Source organism: Chrysoperla carnea, chromosome 3, assembly GCF_905475395.1.
Source record: "Chrysoperla carnea chromosome 3, inChrCarn1.1, whole genome shotgun sequence".
Lineage (NCBI taxonomy): Eukaryota > Metazoa > Arthropoda > Insecta > Neuroptera > Chrysopidae > Chrysoperla > Chrysoperla carnea.
In genome coordinates, this window is record NC_058339.1 from 78,677,266 (window position 1) to 78,699,199 (window position 21,934).

General features: G+C 27.9%; 1 protein-coding gene across 1 annotated transcript in view; it reads right to left on the reverse strand.

The window, feature by feature from the left end:
* Positions 1 to 21,934, reverse strand: part of LOC123296273 (205 kDa microtubule-associated protein-like) — a 324,574-nt gene that overhangs the window by 56,258 nt on the left and 246,382 nt on the right. The window lies entirely within an intron of this gene.

The following is a 21,934-nucleotide window of genomic DNA, read 5'->3' on the forward strand; positions in this document are numbered from 1 at the left end:
ACTCGAAAAATAAGTTTTATCGAGAAAAATGCTTCTAACAAAAAAAGTTGGGTTCATAATCGCACATCATACACACACACTAAATTCGATCTCAGACTTTTGGTTCAATGAATTAAGTTGGGAAGCTAACTCGGCTTCACAACTATTAAAAGACAGAATATAATTTTAAATTAGAAATTTATTCTTTATTAAGATGGTAATATTTCTCGTAAGAAACGTTCTTTTTTTACTAGGAAATTCTTTTCGAAAAGTACCTAGATTTCTTAGAAGACGAATACGAAAAAAACAATTTTGTGCAAAATTTTGTATTCACTTTCTGCCTAAACTATGCGTTTTTCGAAACAAAAATTGCCTTTTATGCATTGGAATAACTTCTAATTAAATGAACAGAAAATTTTTCGTTTCAAGCATTTTTCTCGATAAAATTTATTTTTCGAGTATATGTTAACATTAAAAAAATCTTGTATAATGAATTCAAATTGTTTTCTACAAGCGATATGTAAGCACAAAAGTAACACAAGTATAAATTGAATCATTTTGTTTCTTCAAAGTTGTTAATGTCTTTTAAGAGATAAAGTATATTCTTTAAATGTTTCTTCATCTAAAAGAATTCAATAATAATCAAAACATATAAAATATTTAATCTGTTCAAGATTATCATATGATCAGATAGATCATTATAACATGATAAGTAAAGTAATATAACGGATTGTCATACTCTATTAATTCAAATGTGGATGTAATATATATAAAATAAATTATTAATTCATCATATTCATATAAATAATATCGTACATATGTTCATTGTTTTGTATGTTAACATTATTCATAAATCTTTATATTCCTACTATAGTTGGCTTTACAGTATTCTATGTGCATGCCATTAGTTCAATATGTTCTTAAGGTAGTATGGGTCCTCAACAGACCATCTATTTTTTCAAAATTTTAAATAGCGTACAAAATCTAATACACACATTACCATATTTTATCATAATAATTAAACTGATTTTTATAACAATTAAAAATACATAAAATTCTATTACAAAAAAAAAAAAAAAAAAAAAAAAAAAAAAAATATTATGACCATTCATTTGATTAGTTATTGTAGTTATAATTCATATATTATCGACATATTATACTCTAAAATTTATTATTCTGTATCATAATGAAAATAATAAATTTGGCAACGTTACTACGGCTTAAAGCGTCGAGTTATGGTTTTTAAAAATTTTCGGAATCAATTGTCTATTTTATAAAAACAAATTTTTTGTGACATATTAATTTAACTTGTCAACCGATGTCAACGACATCTGTTAATGATTTTTAAAATTATCATACTCATAATGAAACATGCGGAAATTACAATGTGAATTATGATTAATCGTTAATATTTTTTGATAATGATCGATAAAAAGTGATTTTTGACTACCTATCTTTTAAGGAATCTCTTTGCTTTGTTATCTCTTGAAACATTTGCGAGTGTTACGAATTTCTGTTGATTACTCGTTCCATAAGGATGATAATAATAATAATTATGTTATATTGTCTTATTCAATGAAGCATTCATTTATGTTATTAATATATTTACACAATATTATGCAAGCAGATTGTACAGAATTGTTATTATAAAACATAACTAGCAACTATCTAACAATATAGATATTAAAATTTAATTAAAGTTACCATATAAGCGCATCGATTCAATTATTTACACTCGAATATACAATCAAGTGTTGTGTAGGGCTTCATATTATCTCTCATATCTATCATAATCATATCAGCCATTCAAAATTATATATACCTTTGAATATTTATTTAAATTATAATATCAGACAACAACATTGTATTATATCACTTCAAAATTGTTTAAGTAATAACGTTCATTTTGTGTTTTAATCATTAAGGCATATCCTTAATTATGTCTACATAATTTTACAGAGTGTATCGAATATGAATCTATTACGAAAATTGTTATTAGTATCCTTCAAGAATGTATGAGAGAATAAGAAAGATAGAAAGAAACTTCTTTAGATTCGACAATAAAAGCACACAAAGCCTTGTAATTTGTAAAGCATAAAATAATATATTATTTTAAGCAGGTACAGCTGACCTGTATCACATGGTTTACTTATAATTTGAACGAAAAGAAAGGTCTTTCATTTCGAAGAAAACCCTGATAAAATTAATCAATCCGATTTATGCTTTCTGAAGGGATAAGGGTTAGTGAAGAGCGAGACCAAGATCAAGACGAAGACCATAATTATCTTGGCCTTCATATTGGTCTTGACGATTGCATCTAGTTATTATTCTTGAATTATTAGTTTTAGTCTTGATCTTGCAAAAATTTGTCTTGATTCTGCAAAATAAGGTGTCGGTTTTGCAGAGTTGAGTTTTGGTTTTGGTCTTGCAAAAATAATCTCGGTCTTAGTTTTGTCTCCAATGATCCCACAAACGCTACATACAGCTTGCAGACATTTCTTCCCCTCTCCCTCGAACCAAATGCCCAAGAGGGGGAAAATGATTTGATTGATATTAGCTGGGAAGGGGAGGGGGAATATGACTGCTAGCATTACGTAACGTTTCGGATGTCGGTAGGTAATTTATTTGGCAAGGAGCAGAAATTTTTTAAAATTTTTACCTCCATCTTCCCCTCATATATTTAAAATGGCGGCTCTGATTTTTTAATTTGACATTTGCAAAAAATATATTAAAGAAATTTGAAAAATTCCCAATGATTTCGTGTTTAATTAAAAAACACTTCTTCACATTTTACGAATTTTCTTAAAAACAACAGTTCTCCCAAAATAAACTAATGAAAATATCTACAATTTTTTGCTAAGATCACAAAAAGTGTTTTTTCATATAAAAGTTAGGTTTTTTTTCCTGTAAAATATGAATCACCAACAAAAAATATAGAGCTTACCATTTGACAAAATTAAGTTGACCAAAATTTAACTTAGAACCTATCCCACCTAAAAATAAACATGCATTTGGAATTGATCGAGGCTTGCCAATAATCAAACTTTTGTTTGAATGATTTTTTTGTGTCTGACTTATTTTTTTATTTTTTTGCAAATGTCAAGTTAAAAAAGCACCCTGTCGCGGCAGAAGGTTAGGGTTCATCCATTATTTAAATGCCATATCCTAGAATATAATATACAGTAGAGCGCCGATTATCCGAAATAATTGGGACCGTGGCCGATTCGGTAAATCTTAAAATTAAAAACTATGTATACAATTCAATGCTATTGAGTTGAAAAAAAAAACAAACGTTCCAACGTCACAAAATATGTAGTGTCTTGCCTCTAGCTTTCAACCATAATAACTGAAATATATCTGGATTCCAACGAGTTCCTTCTTGTTACACCAAAACAAAACTGATTCGGATAATTGGCGATTCGGTTAATCGGCGTTCTATTGTAATATGCAAATACGTTTTTATATAATCAAAATATAATCCAAATTTGAATTAGATAAAAAAAATGTTGAACTCGGCTATTGGACACCAAATTAAACTAAACTAAATTTTATTTATAAAATAAATCCGCTTTAGTTTTTACTGTGAAATCATTAAGTGTTTATATTTATTTTGCGTGAGACATTTTCTTAAATTTTATGTTTATTTATAATTAAAATAAAAATTCACATATATGGAGATTCATAAAAAGATGTACTACCAAATTTTTCAATATTAAATGCAATTTTTGTGTTACTATTCAACCTTAATATTACAATGTACATATATAACGGTGTTTCTATTATTTCCGCTACTATTTCATAATACTTCAATTAAAATTACACTTAAGCTATAATAACAATAATAGTGTGCGTTCTACGTTTGATTAATATACAATAATTGTAGCTTGTATAGCCATCATTCCATATGGTACCCATAGAGTAAACTAAATACCACATATAGTTCCATAAATTATACAAAGTGTTTCAGATTAAAGGTCGTTTGAACAGAACGTATCAGTCGATTGCAGACTTTGTCGATAGTACCAAGATAATATCACGATCTAAACGACCAAAAATTCTGATACTTCGTGATCTCACTTACATTATTGAAAAAAAATAGGCCAAATCTGCCATAAAGTGATTTTATGCTGGTAATACCTAAATTATTGTAAGTTGTCTTATGATACCAAAATTTTCTTCAAGTTTTTAATCAAAATGAATCTGTGACAGCGTAGGTATCAAATAGATTGACCGACCAATTTCAAATAGAGTGAACTGTTGAATATACGCAACCTCTTTCTTACTATATTGTAGGGGGCTGCGCATATAGGTGAGAGAAAAATGCACCAAATATAAAATAAAATGTAGTGATTGATTTTGGATATCTTTTCCAAGAATAAGGTCTTCAAAACTCGACTATAAAGAATATTGTTTTATTTTATAATTTTCATATACAAATACAAAATGTTGAATTCAATGTCAAAAATGTTCAAAGAGCCCCGATTCAATTGCTTAAAATCAAACAAAAAAATTACCATAATTTAATTTCAATTACACGTCGCTTTGCTATGAATTTCATTCTTGTAAATAAAATTTAATTATTGTGAAAAATTATAACACAATGTAAAAATTATTACACAGAAGGCAAGAACAATTAATTATTAAATTCTGTGCAATAACTTCAGTGACAATAAAGAGAACAAAATGGCAAAATATACTTATTACAATTATTTCAAAATCTATAAACAATTTTTTATGTTTATTTAACATTTAAAAAAATGAGAAACAGAAAAAAAATTGTTTAAAAAAAATGAAACCAGAGTAAAATTGTAACAAGTGTTGGAAATATTGTTTTTATTTTGTAAGAAAAAAACATAATATGAAAAAATTATAAAACGGTTAGTGTGTAGAATTTAATCATGAAGTTGAGCGATTCGGAAGTCTATTACGCAGGTACAACTATATTTGTACTAGTTTTCGAAAATTTTGAAAATTATTTTCTAGAAAGTAGTTTTAGCATTTTCTAGAAAATTTGAGACTCACTAATTGAAGCTACCTACAAATTTTCATTTCCCTATCTTTTATATTTTTGGAGAAAATGGACACCAAAGTTTTGCCCTAATTTGTCACCTCACGAGAAAACGATTTTTACGAAAAATTATTTTAAACAAAAGTTGTATTTTTTTGTAAGAATCATTTTTTATGTTTAAAATTTTGTTCTATCTCTGACGGTTTAACTCAAAAACAATTAGATATACTGAGCTGTGGGTTGGCATCAATTGTTTAAAATTTTTATATTCTTTTAAAATGATAATATCAAAATTTAATTGAGTTGAAAAAAACAGAAAATTTTGCAGTTATTCACGGATTACGAAGGTAGCATAACTTTTTTTTTTATATTGCAAAAGGTAGTTTTTATTGCACTCCTCTAAGGACCCCAATTAACATACCAAAAAAGTAACATCGCGTTTTGCTATTTAGTTTTTTTTTTGTGTTTTGATATTGTATGATTTTACTGACGTATAACACGCTAGAGCAGAGCTTTATTTTTGTGCAAGATCACGGGCCCATAAACTGGTAATTATGTAAATAAAATCGGTAGGGAATCCTTAATTTTAATAATAAAGTAAGAAAAAAAAATAACACTACACAATCATAATTATAAAATCTATGAACACATTTAACATACAACAGAAACATAGTAAGTAAAGTATTATAACAATAGTAAAAAGAATTTCAAGTCCATTCACCTTCCTGTTTTGTTCCAATTGCAAATATAAAAATAGTTACATCAAGAATTATTATATACGTACTTTTTTATTACACAAAGTACTATTACTAGACTAGGGCCAGGTGTAGTATTTGGCAGTCATTGGAAACGGAGGAGGCTGTTATCAAGATCGTGCCTATTTTCGATTTCTCTTTCAGGAACTTTGGGAAAATCTTTGCTTTGCGGGAAGCCTAAAATTGATGAATATTAATTGAGGACGATTTATATTAGAGCACAATAAGAGTAAAAAAAAAGTAAGAATTTTTATTTTCAGTTACTCGATTTTTTTTGCCCCCAAACTAAAACAAAATATCGTAGCGCCTAAACGAATAAACGAATTTTTTTTTGTTTCGTTTGAAAGGTTATTTAATGTAGAGTGTTCTAAGCTATGTTTAAGTGCTAGTTTACGGTTTCGTACCAGAAAAATTTGTCTTAGTTCTTTTAAATTTTGTAAATTTCACTTGTTTCGATATCAGTGATCCGTTGTTTACAAAGTTGATCACCGAAACACTACATTTTTATTGAATTACCATCTTATTTTTTTCAGGCCCTTCTGAAAGATATGATTCCGACTATAAAAATTATCGTAGTAAAAAAATTTTTAAAGCACGACTGTAACTAATATAGCCTTTCAAATTTCCTATCGTCTTGAAATGGCAGTCAAATATTACGTTTGATCCTAGACCTAAGAGTATTTTAATAAAAATAATATTGTGCCAAATTTAAATCGATGGTTTAGGATTTTTTTTTTTTTTTTTGGTAAATACTGTTTGTTGCAATTCTTCTGAGACATTAGTTTATTTATTTTGTAGACATTTATAAAACGATCATTATTGCAATCAGATTAAAATTTATGTGAAAAATGTTTAAAAGTTGGCAATCGTTTTGAAAGATATTGTTTGGAAGAAATACGATTTTTTGTAAGATTGTAATTTTGATAAAAATTTAATTCATAAAATGATTTTCTACAAGATTTGAATCAGTTTGGTCAAAATAATAAATGGCGCTGTAATCATGTAATCAAATTACTTTTATCGTAATTGGGATTTTTATTTTAAGGTTGTAAGACGGTGCATAATATTATGGTTATTTCCTCCGAGGGAGCAGAAAAGTGTTTTTTAAGGGAAAATTTCCACTTTTTTTTCAACTCATTTTGTAAGCCCATTTTCTAAGCTTATTTGTTCATTCGATTTCTTACGGCCATTCTTTTTTGCGAAATGAGATTTTTACCAAAGACTTTCTTTCATCCACAGTTCGGAAAAACTCAGTTTTATGTTCCAAAAACTCAAAACTTAAACAATTTAAATACAACTAAATTTTCCATTGCGTACAAAATTTTGAAAAAACAAAAGATTTTCATAATACACGCACAGATATTGCTAGAAAACTTTCTTATCATTGGAAGACAACCAGAGTAGTAAGTACATAGATGTGAAGAAAATTAATTCTTTTTTAGAGTGCAAGTGTAATCGAGGAAAATGCTTCAAATGAAAAATATTAGTTTTAAAAGCACACATCTTATACAGATATTTTCAGGTTCAATTCAAATCTCACTCTGATTCCTAACTGCCAACCTTAGGCGAATCTGTAAATTATAAAGTTGTTCATTATAAAAACACAAATATTTTTTGATTGAATCATTTTTTGAAAGTGAATAGCTTAGACAGTAATTGATGGCAAAAATCTAGCTTTTTGTGTGTTTTTTGGTTTAATTTGAAAAAAATGGTCTTTATAGGAAAACAAACCACTGGAAATTTTTGTTTGAAGAGTGCTTAGATTCTGCAGAAACAATTACACGAAAAAAAAATTTTGGGTAAACAAGTTAAGTTGGTTTTTGACTAAGCTGTACGGTTTTCGGAACAATGTTTTGAACAATAAATCTTTTTTAATCAATAACAACATTCTAATTTAGTATTTATCCATCTAATACCAATAATGAAGTAGACTGAGCTTTTCATTGAGCCTGAAAATCTTAAGTCAAGTTTAACGTTTGCGTAAAATGTGCGCCTATACATCCAATATTTTTTTTCGTTTTATCGATAAAATTTATTTTTTGTTTCACGCATGTGTCCACTTAAAAAAACACCCAGTGCCTATATCAACTACATTCTAAACTACTACTTGAAGTAACAAACGAAAATATCAAATATTTGATGAAATTTTGTTAAAACAACACAAAAAATGATTTTTTATTTAAGATTTTCATTGAAAATTGTTATTTACATTTCACTAAAAAACAGAAACAAAAGTATTTTCAACAAAAAAATACGAACATACAAAAAGAATACAAAAATAATTAACTATCAAACCAATTTTGTTTTCAAATGAAAAAACCTTTCGCTTTTCATTTATTTCCCTGATTATCCTATGACAATATTATCAGAGTCAGGAATAAAAATATTATTTTTTCAATAACCTTTTTTTATACATTCATTATTGAAAAAAATTTCACTATTATTTTATTTAACAATAATAAAATTGAAAATGTTTTTATAACAGTTTCATTTTTTTTTTAACATTTATTATCGAAAATGATTTCAATCTATGTGATAACACAAAGGATTATATTTACACAACGAGACGCTACGAATAGATAACATAAAATATAACATAATGAATTTTCTATTCCAAAAATAGTATTAAAAAAAATATTGGTAGCCATATTGTAAATAGTTTTTTTATTATAAAAAAAGTTTTCATCTCATATAGATAGAGGTCGACATTGTAACAATAAAAAGTGATCATTATTACATAAAATTGGCTTTTTTGTCCAAGAGAATAAATAAAAAAAGAAAAATGTGGTCAGGTGTTTTGTGTGAGTATTAAAAGGTTTCGTATCTAAAAAAATAACAAACATGAAATCCTTACTCCTTTATATTATAAATGTGAAAGTAAGCACGTTTGTTTATTTGCTTGTTTGTTTGTTGTTACGCTTTCACGATAAAACTACCAAATGGTTTTTAATGAAACTGTACAGCAATAAAGACGATATATTAATGCAGGCTCTGGGTGGGGTTAAGTGTGTAAAATATGAGTACCGCATGAGTACCGAAAAGCTTATAGATTAATATTCTGGATCTTGCCAGACTCCCCATTGGGAGTCTCCAATTTTTGCATACCCTCCACCCCACCACAGAAACAGTTAAATGACATTTTTTTTGAACCAAGTAAAAGTTATTCTAGGTTCTATGGGTTATTTAACGTCAAAAAGGCTCTTTGTGATTTTTTCGTAAACTTCTTCGTTTTCGAGATATTAACAGTTTAATGTTTGGAAAAACTCCAAAAATTCATTTTAAAAGCAGAAAAACGTGGCTCACAATAACATTTTTGAGCTTATCAAAATTCTAAAATAATGTTTGAACATCCTTTGATAAGTTCTGAAGAGTAATACAGGTTACTTCATTCTAAATTATTATTTTCACCGCCGTATGCTAGAAAAGAATTAATTAGGATTTGAGACGATAATCAGTTTCATTTAACGATTGGCTCATTAAAATCTAAGCTGCTAAACAAGAAAATTATTTTTAACAAAACTTTTAATCATAAGTGTTCGCATTTTAACCTATTATGACTAATAGGTCGTTTTGTAAATAACCAACCAACAAATAACTCAAAAGTTGTAGAGTTTGATAGGGGACATCGTGTTCTGTGACATCACATCGGATCTATAGTTCTCCAGGCTGCTTTAATAATTTAGATCCTAAAAGGTAAGAATAACACTTTAAATTAGAAAGTTATTCCTCATAAAAAAACTAACATTATTTATTTAAAACATTTTTTCGAAAATCGTTAGCTTTTGGAAAATTATTTCCTTATTGCATTTCATCAAACGAAAACGCGCTAGCTACAGAAAAATGCTTTAGCCAAAGTTGTCAAGGGCAATAGAGGGCATTTACCGGTGGCCATGACTTTGACCTGATATTTTATTTTCAATGTCATTTGATCTTACTCTTCATATGGTCTTGAAAATTTGCCTGGAAAACGAATGACTTTTATTGTCCTTGATAATTTTTGTATATTTTCTAAAGCTAGCGTATGTTTCCTTGATTAAGTCGCATTTCATCTGAAAGCTGATGATTCTCGAAAATATGTTAGTTTTCTTATGATGATCAACTTCCTAATTTAAAGTGCTTTTTCTAAATTGACTATTTAAGCAACCCGGAAAACTAGGTCCAATCTTATAGCAGAAATTGATGACTTCCTACACCCCCCCCCCAATTAACCTCTGGAACTTTTATGGCATTCAATTATACAAATAAATTATAGAATCATTTTTTTTTCTCGATCCCAAAAACCGTTTGGTAGTACTCAAAAATTTAACTGAATGAAGTTTTATCGAATACGGAACCTTAAAAAACATGAAATATATACATACATTACGTTATATAGTTTTTGTTAGGAATGAGATGATACTACATCAACTAACAATGAAGATGGATAATTTTGCTGAGCTATCGGCCATTGTTATTTGTTCATTTCGTCCGTTTAAAATGACTATAATTAAAGGTTTTGTTATATTTTTCGTGTTTAGTATTATGGGTAATTTGTATTTAAAAAAAATCTGAAATTACATTCATTTTTTATTATTAAGGGAGATTGTTATATCAGTAATGTTTCCTGAATATTAATTTTAGTCAAAGAAAGCCGCCGGATGTTTTATATGCTAATCCATTTCTGATAAAATTGGTACATCGATGACAAAAATACAAGCTTTGAGAAAATCTTTTGAAAAGTTTCATTATCATTTTATAAAACAGAATACAACCGATTTGAAATTTGACCTTAAATTTTATAATGTAGGTATAATAAGCAGAATCGTCATCCAATTAATCCGGAAGAACCATTTTTTTTAAATATTTGCATGGTTTTTAAATACTGCAGGAAGGCATGTTACCAAGATTGTAATTTTGAAAATTACCATAAAAAATGAGTTGGATAAAATCTACTTTAAAACAAGTGAAAACAAACAATTGACTGAGTTAAATGTTGAAATACCATGCGTAGACAGTATTGATTACGGAATCTTTTTTTTTTTTTTTTTTTTATAGATATACATACAATATAATTTCCACCCGATTTGCGCCCTCAAGGGTAAACAGTGATATTTATGAAAAAATGTTTCAAACAAAAGTTATTTTAAAAGGAACATTTTTTACATTGGAACTACTGTCCTATCTCCAACGGTTTACAAGATGGGTCCTCTGGTCCCAAGATCAAGTTGAGCTATTGTGCTCAAAACACGCTATAAAAATTTCAGCTTGATATCTTTTCGTTTTTCAGTTATCGTATTAACAGAGAGACAGGCGGATAGACAAACAGATAGACAACAGAAAGTGGACTAATTAAGTGATTTTATGAACCCCTATGAACAAATTTTGTTCGTAGCATCAATATTTTTAGGCGTTACAAACTTGGGACTAAACTTAGTATACCTTGATATGTTTCATACATACATGGTATAATTATACGAAGTTATTAAATAGCCTTCTTAATTAAATGCATTATATGATGGGTCGCGCCGCCAAGAAAGAAGCCTGCCTTATTAACAGTTAATTTAAATATATACTGCACAAGTAAATAATATGTACTTAGTGAATAAATTTATATACTGTTTTATGTTTTTGTATACATTTAATGATTTGCATCCGTTTGCCTTCTTTTTTGAAAAAAAAAGAAACTTTTATGAACATTCCAAAGAAATCATTTTAAAACTTGAAAAACACTCAAACACAGGAGCAGCAAAATAAAAACTTTTAAATTGATTAAAAATTTTAAAGTATGAAAAGGAAATTTCATGTACTTTTTTTTGAGCATGCTTATTTTAAAAACTTGATCGAATTCTTTCAGCTGGAACAAAAAAAAGCACCTACTACTAATTCGAAATTTCGGATCTGCAGTGAATTTTGGGCTAAGAGGTCTTATTGAGTTTGGAGTCTTAACTGAGATAGCCCTTACGGTACGGTGTTAAATTTATAGATTTGAGCTGTTAATGTTTGAGTTTTTAACTCACAAATCCTATATTGAAGTGTTTTTAAAGGTATACTTTTTTATGTAACAAGGCTAATTTTCTAATTAATTGACAAATTAATTTGACAAATATTTTCCTATAAAGAAAATTATAACAAGCGACAATCGTTTTTTCATCAATAAGCATCAATATTTCAAAACTTATAGTATATATCGAAAAAATTTCACCTCTCAATTTTCGTCTAATTTTCAAACATTTCAAACAGAATACACCCTAAAAATTTGAAGTGTAAGTCTCAAATATTTTCATTCAATCATTTTTTGGGAACGCCCTTAAAACAAAAAATTTGCAAAATAGATATAACAGACGTTTTGTCGATAATTAATTATTTTTTGGATTAAAAACCATGACTGATACGACTCATAAATCAGAAAAATATTTTCAAACCATAAATCAACTTAGAATTAAGAGCCTGTTTCTTTTTTCCAATTCTTTTTTAAACAAAACAGAAAATAAAAAGCTGTTTGTATAATTTTTTTTAATCAAAACAAAATACAATTTTTTTATACTACACTTCTTATATACTTGAGTGTTGCAAATTTTCACTTCATTAAAAATGCCATACAAATATTTTGGCAACAATTCAAAATCTGTACAACATAAATTTTATTTGTGCATACGAAATAAAATTAAATATACATAGAATTTTGTATGAAAGAATTTGTGAGAAATGAGAATACATACAAAAAAAATTATTATTTTCACCACCGTATGCTAGAAAAGAATTAACTTTTGTGAATATTCACTACGTCAGCGAACAAACAAAAATTCTTGACTAGACAGTGAAATATGGCAGTAATTTTATGAGTCTGAACAAAATCTGTGTTTCTCTTTTTTGTTTTCTTAATGAAAGTGTAGGTATTTAAAGCACTTTTTTTTTATAACCATCTATGTAAAATACAGTTTGTTTAATTGATCATTAGGCAACTATGTTGAAATATAAGGAATTTATGATCAAGTATGAACAGAAATAAAATTTTTAGGCGTAGAGTGGAAATAAAGTAGATTTTAAAATAAAAATATTATTTAAAAAATCAAAACACCCGATACAGTTAAATTAAATAAATATAAACTAAAAAGAAAAACACAAGTACAGCAGTTTATATAGCGACTTTTTTTTTTTTACTTTTTACAGTCACGACATACTACACCAGTTTTTTCTTTTTCACAATATGGCGTCTGGTAGTCTCCATATTTAATTTTCATTATTGCCTTATCTTCAGTAGCACTTGCAAGGTTAAGACAAATCGATTGACGTCAGATTCATACAAATCGGTCAACGCGTTTCGTCTCTAGTGTGCCACCATAGAAACACACATACATATTGGTTTTTCACAACATGGCGTCTGGTGGTTGCCTTATTGAATTTTACTGTCATATCTTCAGTAGCACTCGCAAGATTAAGACAACTGGACAAGATTAAGAGAACTGAAGCAAGATTAAGACAACTGACGACAGTGTGCCACATAGGAACAGACATAGACATATTACCACTCATTTACGTTGCTCAATCGGGTAAAAAAAAATGGAAATCAAGATTCTACTGTAAATTCACACAGACATGATTTGAGTATTTAAAATAAAATTTGTATTATTTCAATGAAATTATAAATATGATTTAATATTTTTCATTGAATTATGAATACCAAAACAAAAATGTGCCGTTAATGAAAATTTCATTCATTAAATGGACATTGAAATGTAAATGTTAATAAATTTTAATTGAAAATTAATAAAAATTTTAATTGTTTATAAATTGTTTCATATAGGTAGGTGTGTAAATATTGTACGAATTATGTAATCATTCGTTACATATCCGTTGTACACAGAATAAAGCATATTCTGTTTATAAAATGTTTCAGCCAATTGTAATCATTCAATAAACAAATACTAAATTTTAATTAATAACTGTATGTAAATAATGTTTCATTTTATTGAGTGTAGGGCCTTCAATTAGGTTATTTATCGATTATAAATTGGGTTTGATTTGTAATTTATTTCAACTGGAAAGTTTTATCAAACAGTTTAAATGAATGTGAAAATTGCGAGAAAAACTCACCAAAGTAAAGAAGTACACATAAGTGTACTTCTTTTTAAGATAACTATGATGCATATATATTATAATATAATGTAGATATATTATACATATAGTACAAGATCCGAATTAAGGTCGACTTTCGCTCATCTGTTTAACGAATGCAAGTTTTTTTTTATGAAATATTTACAAATATCCCTGCAGTGGGTTGCCTAAAAAAATATGGTCAAGACAACTTTTAATAAAAATATCAAATTTGGAAAGCTTGTAAACTTTATTTTTTGGCTGATATTTTGTGGACAATCACAACCTGTATAAATGCGATAAAATAGTGAACGAAAAGAAGCAGTGACCGTGAAAAAAGAGAGGGAGCAAATAGAAAATTTTCGAAAAATTTTCTATTTGTCCCCCTCTTATATTGTCCGATAGATTTTTTATGAAATTACCTACAAACAAATTTTCAAACTTCTAGCTTACATAGTTTTGGGAAAAATGGAAACTTATGTTCTTATTTGCGCCCTCACAGGTAAACAGTGATGTTGACGAAAAAATGTTTCAAACAAAAGTTGTTTATTTTTTCATAGAAAATATATTTTATATTTAAACATTTGTTCTATCTGTAACAAATATCAATTTGATTAACAAATTAATAAAATTCACTCAAGATTTCATATCATATTTTATGATACGAAGTCATTGACCTTTAGAGATTTAAATTTTACTAAAGTATTTAGTAATCAACTTGAACACGACATGTTACTTATTTGTCAATCAAAAGAATTACGTTATTAATTTATAGCCCTTATATAGAATTAAAAATTTTAATTAAATAAATATCTATGTAAATATCTCAAGTTCATTATTAATGATATTTTTAAAATATGTTTCATGACATTGTGACCTTCAAAATAATAAATAATAACATATTTTAAAAGATTAATCTTTAAATTTGATTTAGAAAAATGATTTAAAAAAGAAGTTGATTCAATTATTTTAAGAATGAATGCATTCATTAAGTGATTACGAAAGATAAATGAATTATTTTTTTTGTAAAAGGTACCGTTATATGAAATTTTGCTGAGTCGCATTTTAATTTTATCTTGTTTATAAAAAAAACTTTAAACAAAAAGAAAACCGACTTCAAAAGAAAAATTTTTCCAAAACAAATTAATCAGTCAAGGAAACAACTCTGACAGGACAGTTTGCTACATTAGCTTGGCTGACACCGACTCCAAGAATAAAAATAATTTTAACTACATTATATTATCGTTATTTTTTTACTTTTTAGTGCATATTAATTTGTTTTGGAAAAGTCGATTTTCTTTTTGTTAAAAGTTGGCGTGATATTGAGTTATTCGTCCTCTTGTCGTGCATACTTAATGCAAATTTAAGCCTTTTATGGTTTGCTCATGGATGCCGCTGACAGAACTGGACCAAAACGGGAAGGAAAAATGAAATTAGACCACACGGGAAGCACCAGCTTTCAAATAGATAAAGAATCATCAAAATCGGTTCACCCAGTCAAAAGTACTGGGTAACAAACATAAAAAAAAAACAGTCGAATTGAGAACCTCCTTTTTTTGAAGTCGGTTAAAAAGTAGAAACATGCTAATCAACAAAATTGGAGACATTTGTTGCCTTTCCAGGATAATTGAAGTTGGATAGTAATTTTTTTAAAGAAATGCGATAGATTCGAATTTGAAAATATATACAATCACTTAATTCAAAAACGATTAACTTTATTGCATTTTTTAGTGGATTTTTATAATTTTTTTTTATTACCTACTGTTTTCTTAGAAAATTTCTAAAAAGCCGAAAAAATTTTAGAAAGTATTTTTGACTGAATTGTATTGTGTCTTTTATCGATATGTAAAATTAACAGGTTATGAGAACATAACTTTTTTTGAAATCAACGTTTTTGATAAACTGTTACGAAATTTTTATCTTGTTCAAAGATTCAATTTAAATATAATAAGGAAGTTTTCTTGATGAAGAAATATCGTTTTCTTACGTGTTTTTGAAAAATATAATTTTATATTAAGAAAATAATTAAATATTGAAAGTTTACTTTGCCAATGACCGTGAAAATCAAATGATAAACAATACAGATTTTGATAACAAATTCGTTTATTTATATTTAAATTATTATAATCTAATGTATACAATTTTCATCACGTTTCAAGAAACTTTTAAAATGTTACATAAACAAATAAAAGTTACTTTTATTGAAAAAGTTATAATCATTAACAAATATTAAAATACAGAATCGGTGGAAATAAGTGATGCGTAATAATTATTTTACCTTATCGAAAGTATTTGAATAAAGAATATACATTTATATTTTGTACGTAATTGATTTACCTTTCTCACGATTTACCCCGGTAATATTAGCAAACAAAATGGTGGGGTCGTGTAAGACGACGCAGTGGGCAGGTGTATATTTTTTGTACCCATTCCTTCAGAGCCTAAAACCTCTTCTTCTGAAACTTCAAATACAAAACCTCTATAACGGGTACTTAATTGAACCTCAGTAACCTCAAGTAATGTTTTGACGACCTCAATAACTTAAAGTATATATATTTTAATTCATAATTTAACCCAACATAATATCTCTATCTTATATATTTAAACGAGCAATTCTTGGATATATATATCTGGAAACTCAGGAACGGCTAAAAAGTTTTTTATGAAATATAGAATGCAGGAATTTTGGAGGCGAAAAATCAGTCTAGCTCGGTCATTTAGGCACTAATCAATAAACTAAGAACATAAACAAACCTTACGTAAAAATATGAACCATTAAAAATCTTTGGTTTTAAACTTATCGAGATTCTACTATACCGATATCAAATTCTCATCCGTTTTTCGAATCCCTTTTAAATTTAAGTTAAATAACTAACCCATATGCGATTTGTAAGACATTTTCAGTTTTGTACTAACTAAATAATGCTCAACTTTAAGAAAAAATTTAAATCGTTATATTCCGAAGGTAACATGAATGAAAATTATTGGAACAGGTTTGAAATGTTTTTTAAAGAGATTCTAACAATTGATGTGAGTGGCGTTCCGATCAGAATCCCAGCCTTTTTTTTCGGGCTAGCGTCTGGTTTAAAATCTAAATCGCATCTATAGCTAATAAAATAATTGGTTATTGCAATAATAAACTATATAAATTACAAACTCAACTATAATATAATCTTGTAAATAAATGCATTTTGATAGTGGTGTTATACATAGATAGGTAGGTACTATACTAAAATTAGTTGATGTAGATGATATAATTAAATAAAGTTTTGGTCCTCCGGATATTGCTGAATCAGTATCTAGACTAATTTCTATCTATGCACTCTTATGCATACACAGAGTGAATCAGAAGAAATGATCAAGAGAGTGATATGCTAAACAGAAACAAATATTTTGGTAAAAGGAACACGTTGCTGGAAACACTTCGCTTTAAAGCTACAAGCGTTTGACAATTTTCAAACCGCGATCAATCGATTAGATTTTCGAAAAAGTGTTTCGAGAAATACATTTGTTATTAAAATACAAACAACTTTGGTTCGAAACAATTTTTCAAACCCCCATCGGTCTCAGTATGATATTCAAGAAGAGAAGCACTTCTAGAGACATATTCATTGCACGAAAGTATTTTTTTTTATTGTAACCAATCACTCCTAGCTAGATGATTGACCATTTGTTCTGATAGACCCTGTATATTCAAATATATATATGCTGTAATGTTAAAACTATATTTGTTGTACTATTTAATCTAGTATTTGATGTATGTATAAACAAACACCTCTTTAGTAATTACTACAAATATATAGATAGTTAAAATTTAAATAGTAGATAGCATAAAATATTATACATTTAGATTTGTAATTAATTTGTGAAAATAACCTAGCTTAATGAAATATCTGCTACTTTGAATATCATCTACCTGTAATCTTAGTGAAAATGTTAATTTTCATCAGCATTTCTTTTTTTTTTCGTTTCCTACACCATGATATAAGTTTACTACAATTTTCAGATATGGATAGAACATATATGTAATACTAAAGGTATATGGGCAGTTGGTACGGGAAAGAATGTCCAAACTTTACGGTGCCGACAATATTTGTTTTCTCTCTCGTTCGAGACATTTTATCTATACTGCGCATGCTTGAGAATTCTCTAAAATATGGTAACCATGGTTACCATTTAAAAATTTTAAATAGTGCGCACGAAAAATGCGCAGAGCTGACAAATGCGATCGGAAGAGTGAGAGAACGATACACTATCTGTTTCACTTAGTCCGAACGCCTTCCACTTATAGGAACTGCCCATATACCTTTAGTATTACATATATGGGATAGAATTGGAATTTGATTTTTAAAATAGGAATATTAAAAAAATTATAATATACCGAATTTTAAATAATATTTAAATCAAGTGAAAATAAACAATTGACTAAGTTAATTGTTGAGACATTCTGTATAGAAACTGTTGAATGTCCGTGCTTAATTAAAGCGGTCCATTTGCTTTGGGCCACTAGTTGAAGCTGCCTGAAAATTTTTAACTATCTGTCTTATAGTTTTAAAGTAAAGAAAAGTAAAAAAAAGTTTTGTCGTAATTTGCATCCTTACGGGTAAACAGTGATTTTTACGAAATAATTTTTTTTTTTTTGGAACATTTTTTACATTTTTACATTATTTGTTCTATCTTTATTTTAGCGATTTACAAGATGGTTCCGACAGACCCAAGACTCAATTGACTTCTGTTGTTGTTTTCGTATGAGTTATCGTGTTGATAGACAGGCGGACAGACGGACGGACAAACGAAAATGGGCTAATTATGTGATTTAATGAAACCCTATACCAAAATTTTGTTCATATTAATATATTTCTAAGCGTTACAAACTTGGGACTAAAATAAGTATACCTTGATATATATTTCATACATACAGGGTATAATAAAATATGAAGTAGGTATAAGGCTGGGATTTCTCGGAGAATATTATGCCAACTCGAATGAGTATGACATGAAAGAATAATGAAGAACTATCTTTTTTCGTGCCCACATACAAAAAGCTTTATTTTAAGAAAAAGGATCACTATGATTTTACCTTCGTTGATTATCTGTTTAAATTATTTAATTATGATGTAATAATATGATTAAATGTTGATTATACAGAATGTTTGATTTACATCTAGGCAAATAAATATCACGATTATGACAGAATACATGCGTTAAGCAATGCATCTAGGTGAGAGGTATTATATACATGTGTTGAAGCTTCGATATGCGTTGAGACAATTGAAAGACACTTGGAGAGTGGTAGATTCCTAGTTGAATAGATGAACTCAACAGATAAGCCACGATACAAGTCACTTTTGCAATTTCATATAACACCTATAATACCTCTAACTTAGATGCATTGCTTAACGCATGTACTCTATCATACTCGTGATATTTATATGTCTAGATGTAAATCGAACATTCTGTATAATGTTGTAAATAAAAATGCTATAATTTAACAGTAGAGTGCATTCAAGTTTAACTGAAATGCATATGCAGCAAATTATAAATTAAAATTGATGATTTCAGTTTGAAATTATGGAGGAAGTATTGCATTATGGTTTTTGTATTTGATCTTCGATTGTAAAACATAAACCACAACAAAGTTTTGCTGCTAAACTTAACTATCGAATAAATTTAATAAAACTATTAGATAATAAAACCGAAAGTACATTTTTAAAAGAATTTCTTTTATCTTTATCTACTCAAATAACTCATTAAACATCTTGAACGAGTATAAAAATCAAATTAAAACTCCTAAGAAGTATTAATGTACAGATGATTTAATACTTCAACAATCAAATTAAACGAATATTTAGGGCAGAATAATGGGATACAACACAAAAGTTACGAAGAATAACAAACTAAAATAAGTTTTTGAAGATGGTAATAATGGTACCTAGTTTTAATGCGAAATACACCTACATATAATTGTTCTGAATGATCCACGTACGATGCTTTTTTTTATCGCCAAATATTTTCTAGGAATGTCGATGAAGGATATATTGCCAAGACGATTTGTCATACCATGAAAACATTTCCCAGACGATTTGCCACCCAGCAAAGGAAAGTTCATGAAGCAAGAAGGATGAAAAAAACGAAAAATAAATTTTTAGCCCCTGATTTAAAAAGCGGTTATGAGTTAAACGAGATTTCAGTGCATTTGTCTGTGGCATCATGCGTCTATCGATTAAATAATTTCTATGCGATGTTTTTAAATTCAAGGATGTAGGTAAAAAGAGTGTTTTCCATAAGCTTTTGATGGCATATTTATATTACGTACCCACACTTGAACTTGTCTTATCCACACTTGAAATATTGCATGGAGGTAGTTTTCACATAAAGTTGTAAAAAAAATTGTAGAAGCATTTAACGTCTCTGTTAGCTTTTAGATTTTTAAAATTATCGATATTTAACACGTCAAGGATAGGAATCCACGAGATTTGAACATTTTTAATTCGTATTTTGTTAAACCAGAGAATAAAAATGGCTGATTGCCACATCAGTGCAAAGTTTACCAATATATGAAGTTGAGCGTTGCAGCGTTAGTAGATTTACTGTATTAATACAACTACTCTTTAGAGAGAATTATACAATGCTCTCTCTTTCTAAGGTATCCCTTTTTCCCTCAGTTCGCTAGAAAAACCTTAAAACTTTGTAGGCTCAGAGACTTTTGTTAAGTTAATTAAGAACAACCCGAATTCAAAGTTACAGAAATTAAGCGTGATACCTAATTTACATAAAAACTATCGGGTCCTTTCATTTGAATAAAAGTTATTTTCAAAAATATGCTTTTAAAAAGTTGCTTTTTTTATTTGAATTGTTCTAATAGTTCTCATTGTTTACTCGTTGCACCTAAATAACGATAAAAACAGAAAAAAATTTCATAGAAAACTGCTGAAATTACTGTAAAAACTACTTTGATAGTTCCTTTCAAAGATACACTGGTGAAAATTCACACTATTAAAATTTCATAAGCCGTTATCGTTGTTTTCCAACGGGTTTTCTAGACCCTCTCATAGATAATAATCTAACTCTAAGAGTACTAACTACTTATGACATAGGCGTGGCATCCACAATTCAACTTTGATTACATTCATTTATCAAATTGTAATCACATCTACAGAGCTGTATATTTTACTAGAATGCCTAGAGTGCCTAGAATGAAATAACAGTGTACATTATTAATGTGTTCTCTTTCTATCCTAGAGCATATTGCTTTGAGTTAAATTATATAAAAGTTTAGTGCATGTATAGGGTGTGCAGTTTTTATTTAGGGGTCGTTTATTACTATTCTTAAAAACTTTTTCTTCTAATCGTATCAAGCAATTTTATTAACATTTATAGAAATATTAAGAAAATCCAAATTTTCACAGGATTTCCGTACAATTTAGCTTATAGCTTGAAAGACGATCGTTAGAAAAATTATAAATCAAATGTTTTCTTTGTCAATCGAAATTTTTGTACAGATCCAATCTAAGAAACGATCTTATAATTTTTAGAAAGACAAAAGCTGATGAAATAAAAAAATTTTTAAAAGTGACTTAAAATTATTTGACACAGTCAAAACATTTAATTAGCGTGCAATACCATCGAATAAAATGTTTTGTATAAAGACGTTTTGTATTAAAAATGTCTAAAGAAACTAATGTATTAATTTCTTATTTTGATTCGCAAGAGTTTTCAATGAAACAAAGCGTTTTGCTGCTGTCCAATGTTAGGTCTGTAGGTCGTCTATAAATAAAATACAGACTTTGATGAAAATTCGAAAACTCTGTACATTATTTTAATATTTATGCAATTTTCGTTAAAAAAACCACATACAGAAAATGTGAATGAATAAATATATTTTCTTTCTGTTGTTATGCAAATATTATTCAAGAAGAAAGGTCTTTTGTAAAATTTTTATTTAGTATAAAGGAAAGAAAAACCTTATTGAATATATTATGAATGCCTTTTTTTATCAATAAATTCTATCTGTGTATGTGGAAATTATTAATTTAGCAACAAAAAGAACTCTCATAAATAATTTGTTGTCAAGAATTCCGCCAGTTTCCTTTATATGTTTGCTTATAATATTTATTTT